The sequence below is a fragment of the Thermobia domestica genome, chromosome 14, assembly GCF_964235325.1.
Source record: "Thermobia domestica chromosome 14, izTheDome1.hap1.1, whole genome shotgun sequence".
Taxonomy (NCBI): domain Eukaryota; kingdom Metazoa; phylum Arthropoda; class Insecta; order Zygentoma; family Lepismatidae; genus Thermobia; species Thermobia domestica.
This window is the reverse complement of record NC_137467.1, coordinates 200,756,049-200,777,276: the sequence shown is the minus strand read 5'-3', so window position 1 is coordinate 200,777,276 and position 21,228 is coordinate 200,756,049. Positions and strand designations below refer to the sequence as shown.

At 41.6% G+C, this 21,228-nt stretch overlaps 1 protein-coding gene across 4 annotated transcripts in view; it reads right to left on the bottom strand.

The window, feature by feature from the left end:
* Nucleotides 1-21,228, bottom strand: part of LOC145670524 (uncharacterized) — a 341,846-nt gene that overhangs the window by 9,332 nt on the left and 311,286 nt on the right. The window lies entirely within an intron of this gene.

Here is a 21,228-nt window from a genome sequence, read left to right as displayed (position 1 = left end):
CACGTTTCATTCTTCCCGTAGGATTTATTTATCATAACAAGCGTCTCGACCGCGTATTTTCAAATTTAACACAAAATTTGATCGACGCTGTTCTATATTTTAGCCGTTACGCAACACTCAAACAGCTGTCCACTTGTACAGAGATCCGTAATATTGAAGCTGAGACTCAACTAGCGAGAAAGAGATCGTTTACTAAACATTCCCAACAAACTAACCACCCTTTGCCCTTCTGAAGAAACTCGGTCTCATTACTCTCTAGAAGGCATTGAAGAAACAACTGAAGAGAATTTTATTAAACCAGAAACAATAACTTGATAAGTTTCATCCAAGGGTGCCCATCAGAGGGGGACAAAGTTTGGGCGCTTGTCCCTATAGGAAATTGTACTTCGGAAAATCGAAAACCTAATAGAATTTTTAGAATAGTTACCGCAAAATTTGAAACTATATTTGAAATGTCGCTTATACTTGCACCTCTCTGGAAACCACAACATGGGTGCCCTTGGTTACATCCATTTCTTTATCAATTTACAACGAATATAGGTTACACCAAGAGTAATTACATATTAATTATGATTGTCTAACTCAAAGGATTTACTACACAATGGAGCAAGTACATAATGTTTCGAGATCACAAGTCTTTTTATACTGCAAGATAGGTGCATAATTATTTCAGTTTAAAAGAAAAGTTGTGATGTATTTTCTGGTAAATGTATTTTGCTTTTGGTGTATTCGTCTTCAATAGAAAGTTTGAAGTGTACCTTTGTTTCTTCAGAATTTAAAGTTGTCAAAATACTCTTTACAAGATCTACCGAGCATTCTCCACTTGTTAGTAAAATCGTGCGAAATAGACAATTTTTTGTCTTTATAACACATTTTGTTTAAGACTGTTATTTGATGGATGTCCAAGTTTACATTTAAGGGGGCAATTGCACACGCAATGCTATTGAATTTAGGATAAGTTCGAAATATACGAATAACATATTATAACTTATGACAAGTAGCTCAGGGCCGTGCCGTTGGGGAGAAAAGGGGAAAAAATATAGGAAAAATTGCTTGGAATATATGTATGGGGGCGCTGTTGTATACTCTCGCCACGGGCGCTGATTTTCCACGGCACGGCCCTGAAGTAGCTAGTAAACTTAATCATGGTTTATGTAGGCCTATGTATTTAATACAAGTGGAATTTGGAAGAATGGATACAGTTTGAATAAAGTAATTTTATCCTCTCGTTTTTTCTTCTTTTTGTCAAAGGATACAAATGTTATTGAATCTAGAACAGTGGACTATTCCAAGATGCTTACCGATTTAATATATCACGCTAATACGGCTGAACCGATTTCTTTCATTTTTGGGGGGTTGTTAGGATGTGGACCCTAGATGGTTTTTATCATATCACTTTAATTTTCAATTACCAGTGTCTTGAGATAATTGACCATTCAGGTGTCCATACGTACAAATCCTTTGTTATTAGTTCATCATAGGTATAAAAATAAACGTATTTATATGCAACCCGCATGACCCTGTGACTCGGCGGGTTAACATAACTGACAGGCGCTATAAATCACTTGAAAGCGAAAAAGTAAAAATTATCTAAGTAACAAAGTTTATTGCGTTCCGGGGTGACCGCAGCGAAGCGGGGTGAACGCTGCTAGTCTATATATATAAAAGAGAACGTACAAATCCTTTGTCCGCTCATCACGCTAATACGGCTGAACCAATTTCTTTTATTTTTGGGGGGTTATTAGGATTTGGACCCTAGATGGTTTTTATCATATCACTTTAATTTTCAATTACCAGTGTCTTGAGATAATTGACCATTCAGGTGTCCATTACGTACAAATCCTTTGTTAGTTCATCATAGGTATAAAAATAAACGTATGTATATGCAACCCGCAAGACCGTGTCACTCGGCGGGTTAACATAAATGACAGGCGTTATAATGGTTTTTATCATATCACTTGAAAGCGAAAAAGTAAAAATTATCTAAGTAACAAAGTTTATTGCGTTCGGGGGTGACCGCAGCGAAGCGGGGCGGGTTAACATAAATGACAGGCGATATAATGTTAACATTTACTGCAATCTTCTATGGTTTTTATCATATCACTTGAAAGCGAAAAAGTAAAAATTATCTAAGTAACAAAGTTTATTGCGTTCCGGGGTGACCGCAGCGAAGCGGGGTGAACGCTGCTAGTCGTTGATAATTTTCTTACTTCACAGCTTAAGCAAAATGCTAGCTTCAGCGCCCTTCCCGCTGATCTAGTGGCACGGAGCCCTCAGCCCCGTTTTCTATTCCCAGTGGGAAAACATTTAAAAATTGATCATATACTGGTTTGGATTCCACTTTAAACTGTAGGCCCATGTCTCATATAGTCGCGGTGCTGCAAAGGGATGCTTAACTGCAATCCAACCAATAGCTAGGTTCAGCATTATCCAGCCAATCACCACAGAACTGGCGAGTATCTTTACCATTCATGTCAGTGGCGTAACTTCATTTCTGTATAGAGGCAGAGTTAAAACTTTCCCCAACGTCTTCCAAAAATTGTTTTGGGCTGTGGCCAAGCAGCTGACGGCCTATTAAAAAAATGGATCCTGCAAGAAGATTGTAAATTACTCCATAAGGCTAAATTATCCAAGAGTAGTTTTGGCTGGATATACTGGACTTTGTATTTCCAGAAGAGTGCCCATTCACCAGCTCTGATTTCAATCAATTGGACTGTCAAGTTATAGTCCATCTTTGACCAAAAATTGCTTGTAGGCTAAACGCAATAGCATCACCAGTGCCTTAAACGTTTCTTGGTTTCCAGTAGCAACATCTCAGGCCAGTAATGGACACTGAAACTTAATTGGTGCATAGAGAAAGGGGAAGGTGTGGTGGCTTATTGGCAGAGTGCACATTTCTGGTAAGATGGGTCCCTGGTTCGATCTGAGGCCATATGAGCTTAAGGTAGATAACATTGTGTGACCATGTGTTTTCTCGAAATTATTCCGTTTCTTTCCACATGGAGCAGTGGCGTTTCTAGCAAGGGCCCAGGAGCTCGAGTCCCCCCAGTTTTTAAGTGACAAACATAATTTAAGTTATTACTTATAAAGGGTGTTTCGAACAACACCGACAATGTTTGCAAGGTGATTCCTGAGACCAAGATAAGACAACAAGTATAGATCAACCTGCCGAAAATATATATTTAAAAAAATGAAATTTAAAGGTCCGTGACTCCAAAACTATGGGACCTACCATAGTCGGATCGAGACTTCACTTAGGAACTAATATGCACCCTAACCAAAAATTAATGTGTCAGAATCCGAAGGTACTCACGCAACAATTTTTATAGAGGGGATTTGGGTACGTGCATATAATTTGACGTACTCACCAACTACCTCTATAAATATTGCTGCGGAAGTACCACAGGATACTGAAATATGGATATTTGGATAGGGCACATATTAGTTCCTATATGAAGTCTTAACCCGACTACAGTAGGCCCCATAGTATTAGAGCTATGGGCCTTTGAAGTTCATTTTTTCATGTTTTCGGCAGCCTATAACTTCGAAAGGAAGCATTTGTGCACTCAGATTGGTCTATAGTTTTTGTCTTATCTTGGTGTCAGGAATCACCTCCCAAACGTTGTCGGTGTTGTTTTGAAACACCCTGTATATTTTTCAAAGTATATAGTGAAGTGATGATATATCTATCATAGTCTGGGGTCTGGCTTTCACTTTCTAGAACCACCACTGCACATGCCCATTCCACCGCCGACTTCTTAGTGTATAAGGCATAACCATGGGTCGCAAAACTTAAAAAAGATTTCATTTCATTTTTCTAATTGGTGATTGTAGTCGTAATTATGTATATAACAGTCATGGGCGGCGATTAGGGGAGAAAAGGGTGGCAGTTGCCCCCACTTTTTTGAATTAGCCCATTAAGGTTTATAGTTTCATTTGCAAATGTGAAGTTTTTGTATGTATTACTGGTTCATAGAAAAAATGGTGCCATATAGACCTAATATTTATCGTTGCGTGAATACGTATTGGTTATTTGTCTTCCCGTGCAGTTAAGAAAGCTACAAAAAATGGGTTTTAATTGCTACTGAAAATAACCCAAAAATTAACCTATTGGAGCACAACAATTCCAGCATACTTTCACTTCTTCTTACAAGTGTTAGAAACAACCAGGGAAACTAAGATTGATACACAAATATTCAGATCATGTCTTGCCCCACCCCCCACTTTTAACGCCCAATCGACGCCACTGATGCCAGTCGTAGAATACTACTACTACTACTACTACTACTACTACTACTACTACTACTACTACTACTACTACTACTACTAATAATAATAATAATAATAATAATAATAATAATAATAATAATAATAATAATAATATCCCATAGAATTTATGCCTGTTACATTCGTTTATTCCTTATTCGACATTTTAAAGAACATAATTACCTCATTAATAAATACTGTCATAATGGGAAGAGAGTTATTCATGTGACGAGCATCCGAGTAATTCGAACAATACTAATATATGGAAATTTGTTATAAATTACTTAACTGCATGGCTGTTTATTGGGTTTTGGAAGCCAGAAGAGAATTGCTGAATAGGAATCCTAAGACCCCAACAAAAAAAGATCCCAAATTCAAAGGGAACAGTGTGTATCCAGCCGAAGTTATTATGGCATAAATGGGTGCTGTAATGGCACATATTTCACAACCTGCGAAACCTATAATTTGTTGACGAGAAGTTAATTGTTTCCATTATTAGCATTTTCTTGTGTCTTTTTCATTCTCTTCTTCTGAGAGACCGCTGTTTTTCTTTTTCCGTTGCTTAAGGCGATATCTGACCATTTCGTGTTTGCGGCCGGCTAAAATTAGCCACCCGCCAAGTAATTCACAGGCAGAATTTATTCCTCAATAATTCATTCTTAGCCTGCTCAGAACAAACATCCACCCGACTCCCACTTTGCCTCCTTGGGATTCGTCCTTCGTTCGCTTTCTGCCAAAATCAAGAACAGAGGGTGGATCACACTTTGAGAAGGTGAAGGGGAAGATGGGAGCACTAACCTCTTGGAAGGCAGGAAAACTTCCTGCTATCTCCAGCAGCCCCTTGAGGCTGGATGACGTCACGAACTGCATCGTAGCCAACTGAAGTTTTATAGTTGCTCTATATAACACTTTATCTGATTCGATAACTCAAAGGATAGAGCAGATGGATTACCAATAGCTGTGTCACATGGAATTGGAGGATTGGAGACGATAACAGAATACGAGAAGTTACCGCATTGGATTACTACGGTCCTCGTTTTGCTCTAGATCCACAATAAAGATGAAAGTCGGGAAATACAACCATCCATAACAATTTCCAAATCAGCATAATCTTCATTCTATTGTAGTTATGTATTATTGCTATGCTTAAGCAATGCTGGCTTAAAAACAAAAAAAAATCAATAAAATGAAATACGAAATCTCCTCTTGAAATAAAGTAGAACAAAGAAAAGCACACTTAATTTTCTGTATTGGACGCCCACGAAAGTGTTAATAAACTTCATAGGTGATTTAATGCCAAATAAAAAACAGATGAAATTGAATCACCTACTGAACAATATTATAGTGTGCAGTAGCCGAATTGGCGTTTGACTTTTAGTGTTTTTTCTCACTGGACCAACCCAGTTCCAGCAACGTTGCCAGCAAAGTGAAATGAAGATGGTTTCATTCGAGTGGCATTTCTGATCTGAAACCATAACTGACAGTAGTAGACTATATTTGTCTCAGAACAACGATGACTCTACGTTAGTTTGTTATTGTTTTATTTATTGAAGTGTAACGTGTCTTTTCGGCACCGAGGCTATATGAGATGTGAGTCTACAATTTAAGGTAGAATCCGAACTAGCCAATAGATAGCGTCTATGGCTTCACTCGTTTGTATTTTATAGCTGTTGTAGTCCGCCGTGATTTCTCATTGTAGCCAGTAGCGGATTTAAAGGAGGGGCTTTGGGGCTGAAGTCCTCCCAAAAGTATTGGGGGCCATAGACGCACACACTTGCATGACCAACTTGCATATAAGATTTGTTTCATCATGAATGTTGGAAGAATATTTTGCCCACACACGTTGTCCAATGTACATGTTGTCCAATTTAACACAGATCATCCATCTTCAATGACTTGGCATTACGAAACAAAGAGTCACGTGATTTCTTCTGCTGTCTTGATTGGATAACCTAAATATAAAACAACCAATTTGCATGAACGAGGACATACTTACAGTAAGCATGCACGAAGAACAGCAAAACCATCATGCATGAACCATAAGGATGAACCATATGTGTCTCTGACTTTTTTTCTCTCTGTCTGTCTTAACAAGGCGAGTAGAAGATACTTTTTACATCTGTCCATTCCAACTACTACAACACGACAAGTGTCACAAGGTTTTGTTTCTTCAGTTGCACAGCAACCCTGCTCGCATATTTTTTATCCACGGCAAAGCTCCGGATAATATGAAAGGGTACTCTTCTCATCCGGCAAACTGCCGGAAACGGATTCGGCAAATCACTGGATAATGTGAAAGAAGCGTTAGTGATGATATGAAGTATGAAAGTGAAATAAAAGCAAGGATAGGAATGGGAAAAAAACCCTTTAGGAGAAAGAAAATACTGTTTTGTGAGACTGAATAAAGAGTTGAGAAAAAGACTCATAAAATCCTTCGTGTGTAGTATTGAACTGTATGGGTTAGAAACATGGACATTACGCAAAAATGATGGAAAAACGACTGGAAGCTTTGAAAACGTGGATGCGGAGAAGAATGGAGAAAATGAATGTGTCGAGCGGAAAACCAATGAGGATGTCTTAGAAATGATGAGGGAGAAAAGAAGAATTGTAGACATTATTTAGACGAGGAAAAGAAACTGGTTGGGACATTGGCTAAGAAGGCTGTCTCATGTGGGACGTGCTGGAGTATGGTGGGAGGAAAGAGAGGGAGAGAAAGAAGGAGACTGCAATTAATGGACCACATCAAAACAGAAAAATCTTACGTGAAAACGAAATCGTTAGCGGAAGTCCGTGAAGCATGGAAGCTTCTCAGTTGCAGGAAGTGACGTACTAATAATGGCAGAATACCTACGATGAGAATATCGAGACCAAAGTGGAATTTGCAACTACACGTATATGTAGGGTTACCAGATTTTGTAAACGAAAAACCGGGACACCAATGTGAGGCTATAGCTAAGGTCAGGGTTTCTACTCAACATTTATTTGATCAGGATCAATTAATTAACTGTCTTTTCCACGGTACTACTTACAATTTTCTAGTTCATTCTATACACAGTTAACACAAATGAATCCTCACAAGAGATGTATAAAGAATGTGAAAATGTAACATTAGAAGAGCTGTCTCGCGTTCCTTATTCCGAATTCCGATTTGTTGGTTTCCTAAACATGTCCTAAATATTGAACCAATTACAACACACCCTCCTATTTATGATTGAATAGATACATTTTCTTTGTTGCGTCATCGCCTGAGTCAGAAACACTACCCTAAAAGAAATACAAATTAAGCATTTAGCAAGAAAAATACTACATTGATGTAACCTTTATAGTCATTTCTTCCTCGTTTTATAAGTGACCATTCCACTGAATATTTCTCCTGAAAAAGAACACTTGCGCTTGGGCATGATGAAAACACTTTATGCAGCAGACGCCAACAGTGTGAAACAAGAACGTTCACTTCATTTACACCGACAATTTAATTCACTTCGCCTCACTTGCAAAATAGGTATGGTAACTGGTATCCACTGGAGTGCTAAAACGCTTGATTGTAAAATTGTACCGTCTGTTTAAAAATCGGACGAAATAGACAGTTTAAATGTGGTTAGCATGCAGCGACTGAGCCGATTGAAGTATAAAATAACTAATAGTTAAGGCTAATTACCAGGAAAAAGACCTTGTTTCCTATTGAAAGTGATATTGAAGAAATTATTGCCAGAACATATGCTCGCTCTTGAATACTTTTTAAAATCATTTTTCCCATATAAAAAACGAAACCACTTGGCTAACAACCCATTTTTGACCCTAAGCCTACTCCAGCGCCATCTGCTAGCAACCGGCTGAACTACGTCAAGTCTGGCGGTTAGCATGAGCACGTGGTTAATGCGCTGCGACGCTCTGTCCCTAACAGGCGCATCAGGAGCTTTCTAGACCTAATGGCCGTCACGTCTTCTATTTACGTGACTCCCCAGTTTGCCTCACCACGTTGGGTGGACGCCGAAAATTGGGAAGCACGGCCGGAAATCGAACCTGGGACCACGCGGACATGAATCCAAAGCTTTAACTACTAGACTACGGTGTTCCCATTTTCTCCCTCTAGAAGCTAAACAGCCCATACGACGAAAGAATGGGTGTGATTTTCAAACTCCTGTTTTGTTTAGTAAAATTAATTGGCTACACAAATCTTCCGAAATCCTTCCGTTTTTAGGTGAGACATCCATACTAGTTCTAGCAGGATGATTTTTTTAAGCTGAAGAACGAAAATCGGGACAAACATGCGTCCCAAAAGCTTTTTTCGGGACAGTTAATTCTTTCATTGAAAACCGGGACGTCTGGCAACCCTACGTATATGGAACTTACATTATGGAATGAGTATGGCGTGTGACACTTCGATGTTGTTGGATGGCAACACTGCGCCACTACGCAACTCTCGTGAGCCTGACCTATCCTACCTTGCAGCACGCACTCGCGCGCCGTCGACAAACTTCTTTTGGAAGCTCTTTCGGTTTTGGCATGAACAAATCCATCTTCCTCCGTCGGACGATAAGCCTGAAAGAGGAACGAGGAAGGTCTAGGCACAGGCGACGAGGAAGAGATATTTGCTGAGCTCATGCCTTTCTCCTCCCTACAACTTTACAAAAAGAACGAGGGTTGAAAATTGAAGGGAAGAGGAGAGCCAAGAACTTTTTTGCAGAATTGAGCAAACAAGAAGGCTTCCAGAAAGAACTGTTTTTTACCGTTTCTTTTCTCTTCTTCAGAAACTGCAAAATACCGAACAGAGTGGATTACAATTCAAAGCTTTTTCTTTCTTTCTTTCCTTTTTCTTTTTTTTAAAAAAAAGTTCACAACTGCTAGCTCTTAAGGCGGCAATATATTAACACCATCAAAATCTTGTTCTCAAAATGTTGGTTCACCATTCTGGAACAAATTTCAAGACGATAATGATACGAGACCATTTTTTCTACTAAAAGGCTTCTTTTCTACTGGAGCCAAACACAAAGTGAGATGCAAGGACTTTTCCATGAGTGCTCAGATCGGAACGAAAGTAGTTAAGAGCCCTGAGCAGGTAGCACACAACTGTATTCAAGCACCAGTTACATGAATAAACTTTTTCTTTGTCAGGGCAACGATCGGTCTACGCCGTAATTAAAGGTGTCACTTTATTACATCTGCTTCGTATCAAAAACTTCAGTCCAGAAGTGGGGGTCAGGGTCAGGGGCGCACCCTCGAGGGGTCCACTGGGTACGAATCCCCCCCAAAAAAGCTTCCAAACTCAACATATTACCACATTTGTACACTAATCTCAATAAAACTATACGTGTTTAACAAAGAAATCTTTGATGTAGCATGAAAATTTGGTTTTACACTTCATCTGTACTATTTCTCTCATAAAAACAACCTAGTTATATATATAATGAAAGTATAGGTGGAAGTATTTTAAAATTATTTATCGTCTTTTCGGGTTCAGAATAATACCCGTTCAATACTACAAAGGCGTAGTGGTTTCTGGTATTGAACCCCCCCCCCCCAAAAAAAAATATTGGACTCCTCCTAACAAAAATTTCTGGGTGCGTGCCTGGTTAGGGTCATCCCGTGGGTGGAGTAAACGGTCCCAAGTCCCTCATTCGAGGAGCCCCGTGTCATAGTAAAAAAGAAAAGAAAAAAAAAGAGTTGAGCCCTTGAGGAAAAGTAATAAGTTTGCTGTGGCTAATTCATTCTTGAAATGAAATCTTTTAAGTTTTACGTCCCACGTTTATGCCGGTTAGGCTAAAGGAGACGGTGATGATGAGAGATGAGTGAAATGGTGGAGAACCTCGAGAGAACCCACGAGCACGGTGTTTGTCCACCACAAAGACCACACGGCGTGAACTCGAACCAGGGACCCCAAGCACCAGAGGTGAACGCTCTACCATTGAGCCACCGCGTAATTCATTCTTGAGATTCAAAATATGTAGAGATAATTGACCATAATTTTGTGAGACATCTTTACAACTTTATAATACTATATTACTGTTGCGAAGTGCATTTATAGTGAGATTTTTTTTAACGTGCACGATTATGCTTCGAGGCTAACCGAGGCGAAATGATGGAATGAAGAAAAAGTGGAAGGAAACGGGATAACCAGGAGAAAACGGAGGCTATAGGTGTCGAAGCTGGGATCGAAGCAGGGGTCCCACGCACCAGAGGTAAGCGTTCTACTACTGAGTTATCGCGGGCCCCATACTGGTTTATCATTCTTATTGATATGAAAAAAGTCAAAGTTGCCGTAAAATAATGATTCATCTTGGTACTATTGGCTCCGTAAATCAACCAGATGGCCCAGATAAGTGTCCTCATGTTGATTCTTAATGAGGATGACCTTTGAAGTTAAGGATTAATCAGGAATCGTGAGGCTGAGGGCAAATTTGATAATTTTCACCAGCAAAGTAGAGCAAGTAACGCATGATTGTTCAAGTAATGATGTAGAATTATTAGAATGATTTTAAAAGAACTGTAACAAATATCGACTTAATTTTATGAGCTAACGTTTTAATTTTTGTTACTTTTTCAAACTCGAACAGCACAAAGAAATCACTCAACAATACAGAGCACTGAACAATCAAAGAAAGCTTTCTCTGAACAATACATAGAGTTACTATTTTGAACACGTGTTAAAAGTAGTAACTCTATGGAACGATAGCTTTTTCCTGGAATGGAAGTTATCATTCCATATCAGCAACGTACGGAAGCCATAATCGCACGGTTCTTGTATACTTGGTTCCCTTAATGACAATTTTAAATTCATTCCTCCACTCCACCTGTTAATTCCATACGTTTTTGAGCAGCACGGGATAAGAACTGGCCACTCTACACCTACTTCAGTTTCTATGTTGAGGTAAGTGGTCTAGAACCTATCTTTGGTCAGAATGCTCAAATATAGATAAAAAACAAGAACCAAAGAGATTTTGATCAAATGGGAAACAAAAAGCATTTTTGTACGTTTGGAAATCCAACGCAAACTATTAATATACTGGATGACGGTGTATTGCGTTTCTCTAATAAGCAAGTAAATAAAATAAACGAAAGATTTAATACACGGAAAATGCCTTATTCTGTACAAAATGTCACTGTTTCTTCCAGGTAGGTCTTCCCCTTTCCCCGGGGCTGAACTCAATTAAATTGATATAAAAAAAAAATCACTCTTGTGCAGGATAGAGATCAGCAACGACACTAAAGGAGTAGCAAGAGCCCCCGGGGACTACAGCGCCTTCCGGGTTTTCTCCCTCCCCAGACATGTAATATGTAATATAGGTCAATTAATATAAAACTATCATTTTCGATATACAAAAATGTGGATGCATTCTAAAAATTTCTATCCCCTTCTATCTGCCCCTTCCAAGAAACTAAAGTGGCGTTGTTGCTGGTAGGGATACGCATAACACAATAATTGAGACTGTCTCGTCTCAAAAAAGTTATCGTAAAGTGATGTCTCGTCTCGGAAATTATGCTTCTATTGAAAAGAGTATCTCTCGTGACGAAAATGCTATCTCGTCTCGTCTTGCGCGGAAACATAGTGCCGAGACTTTTTTTTTTTAATTAAGCACTATCTTTGCTAAATTTTCTGTCCGCTGGCCTAGTAAGCAGCACGTCCACTTTTGAAGTACGAGGTCTCGCGTTCGATTCCTGACCTAGTAGCAAGAAAGCTTTCGGCCAATTTGCGTGTGCTTGGCTTTTGGCTTTCTACGCTTGCACTTCAAACGCACGCTTTCATACAACCTGCCTTTTGTTGTACTTTGCAAGTGATGCTTTAGACCCTTCGCAGAGCGTCACTGGCCGTTCATTAGTATTGACTTGACTTGTAAAACGCTTGCGTCAAGATTGAATGGAACACTGAATGCAAGGTTGCTCCATGTAACTTCGTTACTGAAATCCAGCTTGTGGCATGCTTACACGTTTTCCAATCAAGCTGGATGCAAACCTTGGCTGACTTGCAATTCAAGCTTATAGCAAGCGGTTTGCAAGCTGTCTCTGCTACTAGGGTGGGAAAACATTGAATGACTACGGTGGTTCGTAATCCACTGTCTATATATAGATCCACATTTCATAATTATAGCCTCGACGCTCAAAACATTTTTTTTAAAGTTTAACGTCACACATTATATATCGAGGTTAAGACACGAAGATGATAGTGATAAATGAAGAAAGTGGGGGGAAACGGAAGAACTTCGAGGCATCCAAGCACACGGTGTTTGTTCACCACAAAGCCCACTTGGCGAGAGCTGAAATGGAACCAGGAACTCTGCACTAAATGCTAAAAAGGGAGGACCCTAAACCTCAATAAACAGAGAAGCAAAACATATTGTTAAACCTAGAAGTACTGTGTATAATAACCATAACCACTGGCATGACAGTCCTTCAAGGGCCTGAGCCGTTCCAACGCTATTTGTTAGCGACCGTGTGAACCACGTCCAGCCTACGACAAGCATGTGGTCAGTGCGCTGCGTCGCTCTGTCTCTAACAGACGCATCAGGAGCTTTCTAGACCTAGTGGCCGTCTCCCCAGTTTACCTCACAACGCTGGATGAACGCCGAAAATTTGATAGCACCATTGGGGAATCGAACCTGGGACCACACGGACGTGTGTCCAACGGAGTCTCCCGTGGAGTCCCCAGTGCTGTGTATAGTTTATATAATTAAGCAATCTTTATATAGAAATGATGAACTTGACAGATCTCTTGGCCTACACTTTGCATTTTAGAGAGGAAAGATATTTCTTTTGAGGTAGTGTGTATTTTGTTCCCTCACCGCCATCCTCACATGCTCAGAATGCTTGCAGAGAAACATTTCTACTGGGCACACTTGTTTTGTCTACTTTCCGTAAGACTTGTCTGCCAAAAAATATTGCTTACTATTGCGGAAGCGAACTACTACACATTATCAAGGATTCTCTCTCCAGGATTTCCGATAATTTGGCAAACAAACCCAGAAGTTGAAAGGTCAAACACACAATCTATATTTACTATCGATCACGCGGATGGAAGAAATTTGTATGATGCGTTCAATTGCATTCTGTTAGGCAAATTGCCACACGTAACATTGACCATCGTTTTTCGAAAGACAAGTGTCTAAATATATTGACTTTATGTAATCTTTCGATACACTATCTTACAGCAAATATACACCACAACTGGATCTTTTTACTTAGCGGGTGGTCGATATTTGAATAAGATGAAGAATGTTTTCCAGATTACGTACAAATCGTTCTATTTAAGGAATCTAAATCAAAGCGCAGAGTGAATATAAACATGGATGCTCACCAAAGAAAGGAAAAGACACAAAGTTCGTAATTGGAAAAATGAAATGAAATATTCCAGTTTTACGTCCCACGGTTATACTGGCTAAGGCTAAAGTAGACGGTGATTATGAGAAATGAATGCAATAGTGAAATGAATAAAGTGGGAGAAAACGGGAGAACCCTGAGAAAACCCACGAACACGATATTTGTCCACCACAAAGCCCACAGCGCGAGGTGGGATCGAACCAAGAACCCCACGTATCAGAAGCGAACGCTCTACCATTGAGCGACCATGTCCTGGTTTGTAATTGGAATTTAGGGGATCAAGAAAATATAGTTTTTAGAAAAGCTTAAAAACCATACTGTTAACAATGTAATGTTGTATTGAAACGTTACGGGGAAAGGCCAGAAAGTTCTTAGCCTCACCATGAGCGAAATGTGCTAGTAATGTAAAAAAATGCACTAATACGTGTCTTAATTTGTGTCTTTACAGGTCCTGTTGTATTGATGTTACAGCCAAAATTCGGCAATGGCAGCATCTTGTACAAAATCGAGTATCGAGCTGTGATTAGATTCATCCATGTTCAAAGAAAATGGGCACAAACAATACTTGAAGAAATGACATGTGTGTGGAGAGAAATGCCTATTTTATGACAACAGTGAAACACTGCAACATAGCATTCAAATGTGGCTACACAAGCTAGAGGGAGACCCAAGAGAAGATAGTTCCTTGAGATCTAGGCATGGTGGCAAAAGTTAAGCGAGTGTTTGAAGATAGACGTCTGATTATTAATTGTTTAGCTGGAAGGGTTCGTTCACATCATGTTACATGACATTCTGCATATCAGCAAAGTGATAGTAACGTGGTTCTCCAATTCTTGACACCTTCTCAAAAACAGCAACATGTGCAATGTGCACAAAGCCTTTGGGCATGTATCATAAGAACAACGATCCTTTATAAAGAGATTAGTGGTTATGAATGAATGCTGGGTGTATCTATTTGATTCTGAAACCAAACAAATGATGAAACATGGAAAAGTATTCGTTCCTCATCCCCCAAATTGTTAAAGTGCAGTAAGCTCATGTTCTCCATGTTTTAAGATCATGAAGGTGTGATCCTGAATGATTACCTACAACAAGAGGCTACAATCAAAGGAATCTGCTGGTAAAGTTACCGGATGTTATCAAAGCAAAAGAACGGGGTTTACCCTCGAAAGGTGTGTTCCTGCTAATGGACAATGCACCAGAAAACTGAGCAACAGAAATACTTTTATGCAGTAATATTACAACGAACTTTTCCCATCATATTCACTCCATCTGGCTCCGTCCTATTTCATATTTCCTTTTCCCAAACACAAAGAAAAATTTGCAAAGTAGTCGATCTTCGAATAATGAGATCATTAATGTGCTGAAAACATGGGTTTCTCCAAGTCCACTGACTTTTATGATGATCGAGCCGGGGTGGTTCAATGGTAGAGCGTTCACCTCTGGTGCGTGGGGTCCCTGATTCGATACCAGATTGCGCCAAATGGACAAACACCGTGTGGGTGGGTTTTCTTGGGGTTCCTAGTTTCATCCCATTTTATTCATTCCACTATTGCATTCATTTCTCATCATCACGGTCTCCTTTGCCCTAGCTGGCATAAGTGTAGGACGTAAAACTTATAAAGATTTCATTTTTCAAAGATTTACTTTTATGATGATGACAAAGGGGACTCGGGCTCATTATCCTCAGGGGATTTCAGATTCACTATCCTTAAAGTTGGGCTCAGATTCACTATCGTCAGGAGGAATCAAGCTCACTATGCTCAAAGGTCCTCAGGATCACTAATCTCAAAGTTGGCCTCAGGCTCACTATCGTCAGGAGAACTCAGGCTCACTATTCTCAAAGTTGGGCTCAGATTCAGTATCCTCAAAATAGGGCTCAGATTCACTATCCTCAGGAGGACTCAGGCTCACTATGCTCAAAGGTCCTCAGGATCACTAATCTCAAAGTTGGCCTCAGGCTCACTATCGTCAGGAGAACTCAGGCTCACTATTCTCAAAGTTGGGCTCAGATTCAGTATCCTCAAAATAGGGCTCAGATTCACTATCCTCAGGAGGACTCAGGCTCACTATGCTCAAAGGTCCTCAGGATCACTAATCTCAAAGTTGGCCTCAGGCTCACTATCGTCAGGAGAACTCAGGCTCACTATCCTCAAAGTTGGGCTCAGATTCACTATCCTCAAAGTTGGGCTCAGATTCACTATCCTCAAAGTTGGGCTCAGATTCACTATCCTCAGGAGGACTCAGGCTCACTATGCTCAAACGTCCTCAGGATCACTAATCTCAAAGTTGGCCTCAGGCTCACTATCGTCAGGAGAACTCAGGCTCACTATCCTCAAAGTTGGGCTCAGATTCAGTATCCTCAAAATAGGGCTCAGATTCACTATCCTCAGGAGGACTCAGGCTCACTATGCTCAAAGGTCCTCAGGATCACTAATCTCAAAGTTGGCCTCAGGCTCACTATCGTCAGGAGAACTCAGGCTCACTATTCTCAAAGTTGGGCTCAGATTCAGTATCCTCAAAATAGGGCTCAGATTCACTATCCTCAGGAGGACTCAGGCTCACTATGCTCAAAGGTCCTCAGGATCACTAATCTCAAAGTTGGCCTCAGGCTCACTATCGTCAGGAGAACTCAGGCTCACTATTCTCAAAGTTGGGCTCAGATTCAGTATCCTCAAAATAGGGCTCAGATTCAGTATCCTCAGGAGGACTCAGGCTCACTATGCTCAAAGGTCCTCAGGATCACTAATCTCAAAGTTGGCCTCAGGCTCACTATCGTCAGGAGAACTCAGGCTCACTATTCTCAAAGTTGGGCTCAGATTCAGTATCCTCAAAATAGGGCTCAGATTCACTATCCTCAGGAGGACTCAGGCTCACTATGCTCAAAGGTCCTCAGGATCACTAATCTCAAAGTTGGCCTCAGGCTCACTATCGTCAGGAGAACTCAGGCTCACTATCCTCAAAGTTGGGCTCAGATTCACTATCCTCAAAGTTGGGCTCAGATTCACTATCCTCAAAGTTGGGCTCAGATTCACTATCCTCAGGAGGACTCAGGCTCACTATGCTCAAACGTCCTCAGGATCACTAATCTCAAAGTTGGCCTCAGGCTCACTATCGTCAGGAGAACTCAGGCTCACTATCCTCAAAGTTGGGCTCAGATTCAGTATCCTCAAAATAGGGCTCAGATTCACTATCCTCAGGAGGACTCAGGCTCACTATGCTCAAAGGTCCTCAGGATCACTAATCTCAAAGTTGGCCTCAGGCTCACTATCGTCAGGAGAACTCAGGCTCACTATTCTCAAAGTTGGGCTCAGATTCAGTATCCTCAAAATAGGGCTCAGATTCACTATCCTCAGGAGGACTCAGGCTCACTATGCTCAAAGGTCCTCAGGATCACTAATCTCAAAGTTGGCCTCAGGCTCACTATCGTCAGGAGAACTCAGGCTCACTATCCTCAAAGTTGGGCTCAGATTCAGTATCCTCAAAATAGGGCTCAGGTTCACTATCCTCAGGAGGACTCAGGCTCACTATGCTCAAAGGTCCTCAGGATCACTAATCTCAAAGTTGGCCTCAGGCTCACTATCGTCAGGAGAACTCAGGCTCACTATCCTCAAAGTTGGGCTCAGATTCACTATCCTCAAAGTTGGGCTCAGATTCACTATCCTCAAAGTTGGGCTCAGATTCACTATCCTCAGGAGGACTCAGGCTCACTATGCTCAAACGTTCTCAGGATCACTAATCTCAAAGTTGGCCTCAGGCTCACTATCGTCAGGAGAACTCAGGCTCACTATCCTCAAAGTTGGGCTCAGATTCAGTATCCTCAAAATAGGGCTCAGATTCACTATCCTCAGGAGGACTCAGGCTCACTATGCTCAAAGGTCCTCAGGATCACTAATCTCAAAGTTGGCCTCAGGCTCACTATCGTCAGGAGAACTCAGGCTCACTATCCTCAAAGTTGGGCTCAGATTCACTATCCTCAAAGTTGGGCTCAGATTCACTATCCTCAAAGTTGGGCTCAGATTCACTATCCTCAGGAGGACTCAGGCTCACTATGCTCAAACGTTCTCAGGATCACTAATCTCAAAGTTGGCCTCAGGCTCACTATCGTCAGGAGAACTCAGGCTCACTATCCTCAAAGTTGGGCTCAGATTCAGTATCCTCAAAATAGGGCTCAGATTCACTATCCTCAGGAGGACTCAGGCTCACTATGCTCAAAGGTCCTCAGGATCACTAATCTCAAAGTTGGCCTCAGGCTCACTATCGTCAGGAGAACTCAGGCTCACTATCCTCAAAGTTGGGCTCAGATTCACTATCCTCAAAGTTGGGCTCAGATTCACTATCCTCAGGAGGACTCAGGCTCACTATGCTCAAACGTCCTCAGGATCACTAATCTCAAAGTTGGCCTCAGGCTCACTATCGTCAGGAGAACTCAGGATCACTATCCTCAAAGTTGGGCTCAGATTCAGTATCCTCAAAATAGGGCTCAGATTCACTATCCTCAGGAGGACTCAGGCTCACTATGCTCAAAGGTCCTCAGGATCACTAATCTCAAAGTTGGCCTCAGGCTCACTATCGTCAGGAGAACTCAGGCTCACTATTCTCAAAGTTGGGCTCAGATTCAGTATCCTAAAAATAGGGCTCAGATTCAGTATCCTCAGGAGGACTCAGGCTCACTATGCTCAAAGGTCCTCAGGATCACTAATCTCAAAGTTGGCCTCAGGCTCACTATCGTCAGGAGAACTCAGGCTCACTATCCTCAAAGTTGGGCTCAGATTCACTATCCTCAAAGTTGGGCTCAGATTCACTATCCCCAGGAGGACTCAGGCTCACTATGCTCAAACGTCCTCAGGATCACTAATCTCAAAGTTGGCCTCAGGCTCACTATCGTCAGGAGAACTCAGGCTCACTATCCTCAAAGTTGGGCTCAGATTCAGTATCCTCAAAATAGGGCTCAGGTTCACTATCCTCAGGAGGACTCAGGCTCACTATGCTCAAAGGTCCTCAGGATCACTAATCTCAAAGTTGGCCTCAGGCTCACTATCGTCAGGAGAACTCAGGCTCACTATCCTCAAAGTTGGGCTCAGATTCACTATCCTCAAAGTTGGGCTCAGATTCACTATCCTCAAAGTTGGGCTCAGATTCACTATCCTCAGGAGGACTCAGGCTCACTATGCTCAAACGTTCTCAGGATCACTAATCTCAAAGTTGGCCTCAGGCTCACTATCGTCAGGAGAACTCAGGCTCACTATCCTCAAAGTTGGGCTCAGATTCACTATCCTCAAAGTTGGGCTCAGATTCACTATCCCCAGGAGGACTCAGGCTCACTATGCTCAAACGTCCTCAGGATCACTAATCTCAAAGTTGGCCTCAGGCTCACTATCGTCAGGAGAACTCAGGCTCACTATCCTCAAAGTTGGGCTCAGATTCACTATCCTCAAAGTTGGGCTCAGATTCACTATCCTCAAAGTTGGGCTCAGATTCACTATCCTCAGGAGGACTCAGGCTCACTATGCTCAAACGTTCTCAGGATCACTAATCTCAAAGTTGGCCTCAGGCTCACTATCGTCAGGAGAACTCAGGCTCACTATCCTCAAAGTTGGGCTCAGATTCACTATCCTCAAAGTTGGGCTCAGATTCACTATCCCCAGGAGGACTCAGGCTCACTATGCTCAAACGTCCTCAGGATCACTAATCTCAAAGTTGGCCTCAGGCTCACTATCGTCAGGAGAACTCAGGCTCACTATCCTCAAAGTTGGGCTCAGATTCACTATCCTCAAAGTTGGGCTCAGATTCACTATCCTCAAAGTTGGGCTCAGATTCACTATCCTCAGGAGGACTCAGGCTCACTATGCTCAAACGTTCTCAGGATCACTAATCTCAAAGTTGGCCTCAGGCTCACTATCGTCAGGAGAACTCAGGCTCACTATCCTCAAAGTTGGGCTCAGATTCACTATCCTCAAAGTTGGGCTCAGATTCACTATCCCCAGGAGGACTCAGGCTCACTATGCTCAAACGTCCTCAGGATCACTAATCTCAAAGTTGGCCTCAGGCTCACTATCGTCAGGAGAACTCAGGCTCACTATCCTCAAAGTTGGGCTCAGATTCACTATCCTCAAAGTTGGGCTCAGATTCACTATCCTCAAAGTTGGGCTCAGATTCACTATCCTCAGGAGGACTCAGGCTCACTATGCTCAAACGTTCTCAGGATCACTAATCTCAAAGTTGGCCTCAGGCTCACTATCGTCAGGAGAACTCAGGCTCACTATCCTCAAAGTTGGGCTCAGATTCACTATCCTCAAAGTTGGGCTCAGATTCACTATCCCCAGGAGGACTCAGGCTCACTATGCTCAAACGTCCTCAGGATCACTAATCTCAAAGTTGGCCTCAGGCTCACTATCGTCAGGAGAACTCAGGCTCACTATCCTCAAAGTTGGGCTCAGATTCACTATCCTCAAAGTTGGGCTCAGATTCACTATCCCCAGGAGGACTCAGGCTCACTATGCTCAAACGTCCTCAGGATCACTAATCTCAAAGTTGGCCTCAGGCTCACTATCGTCAGGAGAACTCAGGCTCACTATCCTCAAAGTTGGGCTCAGATTCACTATCCTCAAAGTTGGGCTCAGATTCACTATCCCCAGGAGGACTCAGGCTCACTATGCTCAAACGTCCTCTGGATCACTAATCTCAAAGTTGGCCTCAGGCTCACTATCGTCAGGAGAACTCAGGCTCACTATCCTCAAAGTTGGGCTCAGATTCACTATCCTCAAAGTTGGGCTCAGATTCACTATCCCCAGGAGGACTCAGGCTCACTATGCTCAAACGTCCTCAGGATCACTAATCTCAAAGTTGGCCTCAGGCTCACTATCGTCAGGAGAACTCAGGCTCACTATCCTCAAAGTTGGGCTCAGATTCACTATCCTCAAAGTTGGGCTCAGATTCACTATCCCCAGGAGGACTCAGGCTCACTATGCTCAAACGTCCTCAGGATCACTAATCTCAAAGTTGGCCTCAGGACTTGATTGAGCAGCGCTCATTAGTCTCACTGGGGCTCGTGCTTACTCAGACCAGGCCTCTGACTCGCTTTCCGCTTATGAGTAGATTTTTCCAAGAGAGGAGAATTACCTTTTTAAATTCGAGGCGAAACGAGGAACATAACTTTTCCACTCTCGTTTTTGAAACGAGACGATCGATTTTTCGAATTTCGTGAACAACTATAGTTCATTCGAGTCTTAAATCTCAATCACTGTTTTATTGTTAAATGATTTATAGCATAAACACATAAATAGATAGTTATATGATTCATAGCATAAAACAGATGATTGTACGAAGATAATGAAGAGCATTATTGAACACTTAAAACATACGCAAGTCATTACACAATATTTTTTTCAAGCGACGGTTAAAATATTTATGAAGTTGAAAAACAGTGCTGTGGAGGATCAGCGGAGCAGAGTTGTCTTCAACATTGGGAGGTGGACAGATTTGAGGCTTATTCTGAAGGGACATCAATTTCATCTCACTTTCGTTTATGGCAATCGGACACAAATCATCACATTTCTCCCCCCCAAAAAAAACACAATTAAAACCAGACTAACGGGGAGAGAGTCCCCCCAGTTCCAAAATTGCAGGGGACATGTCTCCCTCATTCTC